Genomic DNA, 9853 nt, shown 5'->3' on the forward strand with positions numbered 1-9853 from the left:
ATTCATCACACAGCTAGCAAGACTTGGTAAAGATTATTACAGTGCCTGAACAGACCCTGTACTTCAGAGTCTCTTTTCTCAATTCACACTTTCCAGAGTGTGCTTTCTTTCCAATATTAGGATAGGTTAGGAGAGTCCATTTGAATTGAATTACTGTATACGCTATATATTTCGCGGGGGTTTTATTTTCGCGAATTTCGCGAGTCGGGAGCTATTCGCGAAATTAACAACACGCGAAAATATTACCTTCCAAAATGAATCCCTTGCCTTGATGATACAAACATTTCAGTACTGGAATACCATGTCACGGCTTACCAAACAGACCATACTGGCTAAGCTTGTTTACAAACGTCCACGTCTTCTTACGAATACTGTAGAGAGCCAATCCATTATCGCAAGGGGACCGCTCGTCAGAAATCTAGCGCGATGGACTTAACCACTTCAAAAATGTTGAATTCTAATTTACTAGTTCGCAGAGTTTGGCACGTCTTTTTCATGCAGTGTATAACTAGTATCATTCTTATATGCTAGTAAGTTGGTAATTCACACTTTCTTTGCCACTTCATATTTTCTCTGGTCCCCCAATCGCGAATTTAACCACTCGCGAAAATGTGTGACATCGGCAATTCGCGAAAATTTATGTACGCGAAAATTATAGCGTATACAGTATACATCATTTTTAAAGCTTTAAAGTCTACTCTTTCAGAATTTGCTCTTATCTGAAAATCCATGTCTGGCGACTTTTTGTCGGTTTTGTGATGCAGGGTCACATATGATGTGGTGCCTAGATTCTTGTCTACAATGTATATATGTTCTGAATGGTTGACAATCCAGAAAATGTTGATTCAGCGGACTCTGTGTCATTGTCTGGATCAAAAACAGATCAGCAACAAAATCTAAATATATACATGTAAAGACTGTCAAAATAGAATGTAGGGTTCTATGATATTTAGCAATTTAGCTAAGCAACCAAGATGGCACAATTTGTATTTGTCACCTGTATTAAAAGGGACTGTGCAATTGCAAATGTTGACTGTACTAATTCATGATACCCTTAACCTGTTGAGGACAGTTTGATTTTGCTACAACATGCATTTCCCACAGACACCTGCCTGAGTATACTCAGGACTCATCCTCAACGTCATCATTTACATGGCAAAAAGAAAAAATATCTTAATATGTTTCATATATCTTATATTAATTTTTCTACAATGTTTCTTCATATTACTGGGATGCATCCACACAAAACCTTCCAAAACCAAGATTCTGTCCATGACATTTTCTGTCAATCACTGGTACAGAATGTAGAGTACAAATATGCTTTTCATAGCAAAAAGACATTGGAACAAACCTTCCCTTGGACTGATAATAATTTGCGTGTACAGTGTATCCCTGTAATGTCTTTTGTTCATCATATCAGTAACATGCAAACATACAATTTAAGATTAGTCTAGGGAGAGGTGCATTCCATTGTCTTTTGTTAATTATATTAATATTTTAGCAATGATTGACAGATGATGTCGCCAACAGAACCTTGGTATGGAAGTTTGTTTGTTTGTTTGTTTGTTTGTTTGTTTGGTTTGGTTTTTTTTTTTTTTTTTGCGTAGCTGTACACCGGGAAGGAAAATAGTAGAAAATATACAGTTTGTATTATCAAATATATGGCAGGTATTCAGATATCATTTGGCCATGAAAGTGATAGTTAGGGTATCATGAATCAGCAAAAGTCAACATGCATCTGCATTGCATATGTCTATTAAACCAAGTTGAACTCAGAGCGCTCTGCTACATTTGTAGTGACTAAAATGAATGAATAATAGATACACTCGTATTGACTGGATAAGGAGCGAGGGAGTGGTCCGTTTTGTTTTGGGCATGATAAGTATGGTGTGCATTTTGGTAGCGGAAATATGAAAATGGCATTTTGACTCTACTGTGCGGATAATAACACTTGTTTGGTCGGGGATATGGGCAAATGTCATTTTGACTCTAGTGTAACAAGACTTGCTAGGTCGCCCACGGCAAGGGAGTCCTAACAAGAAGGAGAGGACTAGGAGGCATCGGTTTGCCGAGTGACAGCAAGGGGTTAGCTCTGACTTGTGTGCTGCCAGGGGTCATGGTGATGAGAGCAGGCTGAGACCATTTTCTTTGGTGGAAACAATCCTTCTGAGAGGCAGGCAACAGGTCTTCCAAGGCCCTAAGTTTTAGAGGTGGCCTGGTGCCCCAGGGCCACTAAAAACTTGTGTCGGGCCACCAAATCTATTTTTTGGTGGCCCGAGAGGGCAACTGTGATTAAAAATGGACGGTTACCTTTGCTTTTATTTTGGACCACAACATATCTATTTCAGGCCACCAAAACTTCACAATAAAATTTCACTGGACCGAATGGACCACCAGACAAAAAAGTTAATGTCATTGTCAAGCCCTGTCTTCTATCGTCAAAATCGTCAGAGTACTTTTGAGCCAAATCATTTTTTTTTTAATCTATCTCTGTCCCACATAAAAGCCCTGACTTCAATATGGACAATCATCACAGGAGAAATATGAAGTCCCAAATTATGAAATTGTCAATGACTATTCCAGGTGATCCACACACATTGTATCATAAAGGCAACATATTTTGTCTATTTGCTTTGACCATACACTGCATGTGCTTGCTGAGATGGTGGATTTGATTACTGAGATGCTGATATGACAGCAAATGACCACAAATTCCAGTGTCAACATAAAATTAGGGGCTTCGTTGTTGTTGTTGCTGTGGTTGTTCAATATTTACACTGCAATGTCAAAAAGCTAGTCAGAATTCAGAAGCTTTGCGAATTAAAGCCAATATCCAAATGGTAATTTAAACTCATTTGAAAAGAGAAATCGAGATTCTACCAAGCAGGCATTATTTCTTAAATGGAAATAGACCATAAAAAGTCCACATGAGGCAAACAGATTTTAAGAAGTAAATCTTTTAGTAACTGGGCCATACTGATATTACATACCAATTTGTCTTGTCGCTCCATAACATATATTTTGGGGTATAAAAGCGAAATTGGATGCCATTAATATTATATTCTTGTTTACAAAAACATTAGTTATTGAGTGCAGCTCCATTATACGGCATTTACTGTAGACGGCATAATAGACCATACAACTAAGCTTGCACATACATTGTACCATTATAACAGCCAGCATATTTTTCTCCACCCACTCAACCAGTCTGAGGTGGGTGTGACCTGCTTTATCCTTGTACCCGCCACCTGTCCACTTATTGGAGTCTGAGGGTGTGTTGACACTGGTAGGCAGTTGCCAAACCTGGTCATTTGACAGGTGAACGTAACAAGTATCTATTGCATGTGCAAGGTATTATGAGCTAATTAACTATTCATTGACCAGGAATGAAAATAAACATTACATTCAACCATGGTCAAATCAGTTGTCATTATCCTCCAGCAAATTCTATTACCTTGTATCACAACTGCCATGCTTTATTGTTATGCCTGGATAGTAATCAGCTTCAACAAACACATCAGTTTTATTGGAGTTCCTTTATGAGGCACTGTAGCTGCTTATCTAGTATGTAGCCTAATTGCTTGATCAACAAATAAAGGTGAATATCATCATTCACTTTTCTGTCTCATTCTTTTTGATGTAATCATGAGAAATGGAGTGACAAACACCCAAAGCACTCCTTTGCCCGAATTCACGAAGGTGGTACAAATGAAACCATGGTTTAAACCATGGACAAAAACCATGGAGCGCCAAGTGTCGCATGGAATATTTCGTTACGAAATTGGTTATTTCGTTGACAAAATGACTGTTTTGGTAAACGAAATTATCATTTCGTGGACGAAATGTTCATTTCGTTACAAGTGTTGTCATTTCGTTACAAAATAATCATTTCATCGACGAAATGACTGATTTCGTGACGAAACATTCCATGCGACACTTGGCGCTCCATGGTTTTTGTCCATGGTTTAAACCATGGTTTCATTTGTACCACCTTCGTGAATTCGGGCCATTGAGTCAGATAACCTCCCTGGTCAGAAAACCTTAGAGAGATGGCACAGTTTTGATTAAAAGCACATCCAGTGGTCTAGTCATATGCGTATGCGGGCGCACAGCGCAAGTTTCCTATAAAAGACCTACATGTATGCTATCGACTCCTCTTTAGCGCTTACGCTGAGACCCATTCCCCCAAGTCCAAAGAAGTCCGATCCACCATTGTCAGTGGTCTGATCATAGTTCGGCTAATGATTCCGCCAAGGGGGTTGACAGCTTTAGCAAACTTCTTTTGTGATGTCATACTAAGAAGCACATTTAAGCATGCTTCCTGGCATCACTACAGACTGTGTGATGCGCAGAGAAGACAACGAAGACAACGTTACCTAGCAACACCTACACGCTTTACTCTTGATGACAGCTCAACTTCGGCAATCTTTGTATCATGCTAACGGTGATCAGCAGTATCATCAAACAGCGCCCTCGCACCCACCGGGACTATGCGCCTTTAAGATAAGGCTTCAGGTTTCCAACATTTTTAAATTATTTTTTGAGATAATGAGAAACCTCTTATGTAACATGAAAGAGCATATAATTCTAAGAAGTTTATTAGATGAAAATTGGTTTTTAAATGACTGAGATATCCAAAACAAAGCTATTCTAATAAAAGGCGGGACACACCTTTTATTGTTTTTGTTATTGGTTTGTCTTACTTTGTTGTTGTTTTTTATCTCAGCCATTCAAATCCTCACTTTCATTAAATACTCTTAATGAATTCCTCATAGAATTGTATGCTCTTTTAACATTTCATGAAACAGTTCTTAAGTATTTTGCAAAAAAGTTAAAAGCTGAATCCTCACCTCAACCAATAATATACCATCCCTTTGAGTAATAATTTGCTAATAAAGGTGAAAAGATGTAGAAACAAATATATTTTTGCAGCATCAGCCTCAGTCCCCATTGCCTGTGTTTATGGCACCTTTGGCTAAGCATGATATGTTGTAAGTATGTATGATCATCATTTGCACATGTCTTCTATCTGCTGAAATGTAGTGTACACATAAAATGTATAATAACAGCCTACTATTCTAAAATATTAGTTTGCAATCTTCTCATTGATTTTTCCCTTACGGCATTATGGGGCCCCAGCAATTATAGATACACAGTAACACTGCAGCAACATGAATGCTCAATCATTTTGACCTGAAAGACCATACTATAAGATGTACACACAGACAATGAAGAAACTTAATGCTATTATATATTTAACTCAAATAGTGCTTGAAGATTTTATTGACTGTTACTTCTACATGTATGTCATCTATAAAAATTAAGATGTCCAAGCTACAAATAAGCAATTTCATTCATCTATCATGATCACTAATGGTATGAAAATTTGCTTGCAATTTATGACATGGATTGTGTTTTTTCTTCTTTGATTGATATACATATTAACACATATCATAACATGTCAACATTTTATTCATATTTTCTAGTAGCTACACATTTTTTTTATTTATTTTTCATTCATTTATTATACATTTTTTTGGAGGGAATGAAAGATGGGGTATTGTATCATGTGGGGAAAAAATGAGCAGCCAGCAACATTTTACATCCAGCCATATTTGGTTATCTTGAAACTGATAAACCACTAGGCTCATCAATTAAATAATTTTTGCTGGTATGCCACCCACAACTCTTCAGTTACTTTCCTACGCAGCATATTGAATGCTCAAATTGTAATCCACATCGTATGCCACACCCTGTAGAAGACTTAAAGGCTGGAAGAGCGTGTGTATCAACAGAAGATGGATACTTCATGTATACACTACAGGTACATTTTTCTCTGAAACCTAAATCCTACCATGTAGGTATACAAGTGCAACATAACAATACACAAGTACATGTACCTGCATACTTATTATCTGCCTTGTAGCCCAATATAGTGGGGACAACAGCATTGGCAGTGTCTATTTCTGTCTGTACAGACCACCCTCAGGGTTGCCACATCAAATATTGTACCAATTCAATGGAGCAGAAACCATTAATATCCCTACTGCATGCTGAGCTAACAACTGTCACACTGTACACACCATGCTACAACATACAATGTATAAGATGTACAATGTACCTACATGAATAGAGTCATTATGAACTTTACACTACAGTAGGAGTTCAATTAAACTGACAACACATATTCTACATCCTATTCCCCAACAGTCTGTGAATAATATTCATTACCATTTAAACACAACATTCTGATTATTAAGTACTGTCCATCTATGAATCATGACCATCATCAGTGGACACATAGGTATTGAACTATTATCAGAAAGCAATCATTGGGTGAAGAAACTATCAATGACAAATAATCACAAAATCTAAAATATCGATTGTCATCTGAGATGAAATAAAACAATTATGGCCTTCACATTCACGCAGTGTATTTGTATATATGTAAATGTCTAGAATTTATGTAGCAAACTCTGCTAGGTGTTCTGACCTTTTTTCGTACTATTTTTTTTTCACATGGGTGAAACAAAACAATATCATACAATATGCCTCCTTTCTCTCAAATTAAATATATTCCTAATACTGATCAAAAACTTGTCGCTGATGTCAGCAAATCTTAAATAGCCTCAGCAATGAAAGAGTTTCCAACTCACTTTTCCTTCCGATATCTCTTCAGAAATGAATGAATGTAAAATGGAGAGTTTAGGACGTTTTATATAAGATGTCCAGCACACAGTGTACATCACAAAAATGCAGTTTTCATTTCATGCATGAAACATTGCTGGTTCTGTGATAGGTGCCATCAAGTTTTGCATTATAGTTTTCATTACAGGTAATTTGAAAGCTATGAAGCATACACTATACACCATTCTTAATGCCCTTTTAAGTATTGCGAGTGAAGGACAATTCACTTAAATAGAAAGGCACAAGAAAATATAATCTATGTGTTTCTCTGGGGTTTTATACACTACAGAAGCAGGCTGGTTGGGGTTAGTATGGTTTAAAACATTTCTGGGGCATATTGGTAATTCAATACAAACGTGCCCTATTAACCCGTTGAGGACGGTTTGATATTGCTACAACACGCATTTCCCATAGACACCTGCCCGAGTATACTCGGGACTCATCCTCAACGGGTTAAAGACCTTACTCTTCACTGACCCATACAGACTAAGTCTGTATGGGTCAGTGAAAAGTCGCGTACTAAGTCTTGATATTTCCAGTGAACAGTTGTTATCAGTTTAGGCAAACTTGAACTTCTGTTGTCAAATTGTATGGATACACAGCAAAAATAAAGTTGAGAAATATGTGTATTATGTCAAAATGCTTCAGAATACTTCACTAAAGCTACACAGATGCTTTGACCTGCAAACTGTCCTGGAACACAGATTAAAAAGCACATTGGGCGTAACGCCATCAATTAACAGTGACACATCTAAAGGCTACAAACGTGTAGTTGGCCTCATAATAAAACTACCACCGTGCATTCCCCTGGAAATCATAGTCGCCTCATTTAGCAAGAGCTTGATGATCTACCGTACATGAGTCTCACGTCACTTTGAAGCATTCGAACCAAAATTTCAGCAAAACAAGACTTAGTTTAAAAGAAGAAAAACAACAAATGAATGTCACATGGGCTATGCAATGAGATCATTCTCCACAGACCATGCTGTTTAGTTTGTTTAGTTTTGTTTTGTTTTGTTTTTGTTTTGTTGTTTGTTTGGTTACGACATCAGGTGCATGGTGAGCAATCAATCTGGTGTGGTGGGTGGACATCTGAATTTAGGAAAACAGTGGCTGGCAATATGTGAGATTATTTTGCTATGAACGTGCTTCATTTGAGTTTATTTGAGGCTATCCTACACTGCTTCTTTATCTTTTGTATCTACTTATTCTAAAAACGATTAAAATACAGGTTTCTCTCCTTCCTTCTTCTCGCTATCAATTAATCTTTACACCCCTCCCCCTTCGTTCAGAGAGACATTGTTTTCATAATCAACATTATTTGTCTTTTATATCCCGTGTCACATGAATGGGTTCCCCTTGTATGCCAGGGGTTGCAAAAGCATGTCAATCAATAATAGGCATACAGACATTTATCCTTTAAAACCAGAGAATCATAAACAGATTTCCTTCACACTACATTGGACATGACATGAACCAGTGAAGCCTGGCCTGGCTGTTCTGCCTGGTTGATATTTTTACAATAACACCCTCTTGACTACACGAGGTACTGTAGTCCTATAAAAGGCAAGGGAATGATACAACTGTACATTCCTTTCCTCCCCTCCCCCCCCCCCCCCCCCACAAAAAAAAAGCACATTTTTGCCATTGCTTTCTATAGTAGTACTATAGCAAGTGCCAACTACCCCATTTATACTCCAGACGGGTTTCAGAACCTCTTAAGGTTCAAAAACCTGCTCGAAAAAGTGGTCTCTTGTCTGTTATTAAACTGTTTTAATATTTGAACGGACATCCATGTCCCGTGTCACAGAATATGTCTGGCATGAAAATGCCTAGACAGAGATCGTTCACATAATGCGTGAAATGGACAAATATATTTATAGCCCTTATTAAATATTTTGAAGAAACGTGCAAGAAATATCTAACTAAGTGATATTTTGATGAGGCATCCAATGAATTGTGTCTGATGAGAAAATGCATAGTATTAGTAGACAAAGTACATCTGTATCTCATGCAAAGCATGATCAAAGAACAATATGTATGAATAATCTCCAACTGATAGACATTTTGCTAATAATACATCTATATATTATACGAGGTGCCTTGTTAAAAAAGGTGCAGATTTGTTAGTTGGTTTTTTTTTTTGTTCATGTGCATTCTGAACGATTTAATCATAGATACCCATTATTATGGCAGATGATGAAGCTACATACAGAACTATCCTCCCTTGTGTGCAAGCTTGCTCTGAAAATCAAACAGCTCGCACACTGTCTGTGCTAGATGCCAAGGGATCAATTGAAGGAAATGAAGAGTTTGTTTGCAACAAGAAACCCAGGGGTCACGCGCTCACCTGAGTATGGCAATTTCACTTTCCATGCATTCTTGCACACTCTTACCTGAGAACATTGGAAACTTAGGTCTGCATATGGATCCCCCCCCCCCCCCCCCCCCGGAAAGGGGGGGGGGGGCAGGCAGCCCTGGATCTGCAATGAACAAACTTGGAACTGAAGTCATCAATGTACAAACTCATGGTATCAACTTTGCTTTATCATTTCTGGTTCTAGAGTAGAAGATTTCAAATATTCCTTAATGTGTGTGTGTGTGTGTGTGGGGGGGGGGGGGGGGGGGGGTGGGCCCCCCAAGAGGGACATGGTGCCCATTTGAAGGAATTGAGATGCTATCCCCCTGGGGATGCTACCTGCTAAGTTTGGTCAAAATTCATCATTTATGAGGTTTTCAAGAAGAAGAGGAACATGTACAATTCAGGCTCCATTACAACTGTAGGACTTCTCCCCATCCCCTCTCCTGGGTCCTAAGGTAGGGGGGGGGGGGGGCACTCCTGATTCCGCCAACCCCATGAACAAACTTGAAACTACAGTCATCAATGTACTAACTCATAGTATTATCTAAGCCCTATCACTTCTGGTTCTAGAGAAGATTTTTTAAGATTCCTTAATTTCAGGGGGTTTGGGCCCCCTGGGGGCCCCCAGGTGGGTCATGGTGCCCATTGAACAAATTGAGATCCTATCCCCCTAGGGATGCTACCTACCAAGTTTGGTGAAAATCAGACATGGCAATCTCAAAGTGAAGATGAAAATGTACAATTTGGTCCCCATTAGGACCCCTCCCCTGGGTCCCAATGGGGGCACCCCTGATTCCCCCATGA

This window comes from Diadema antillarum, unplaced genomic scaffold (genome assembly GCF_040938485.1).
Source record: "Diadema antillarum isolate AM-2024a unplaced genomic scaffold, OU_Dant_1.0 seq00000982_RagTag, whole genome shotgun sequence".
Taxonomy (NCBI): domain Eukaryota; kingdom Metazoa; phylum Echinodermata; class Echinoidea; order Diadematoida; family Diadematidae; genus Diadema; species Diadema antillarum.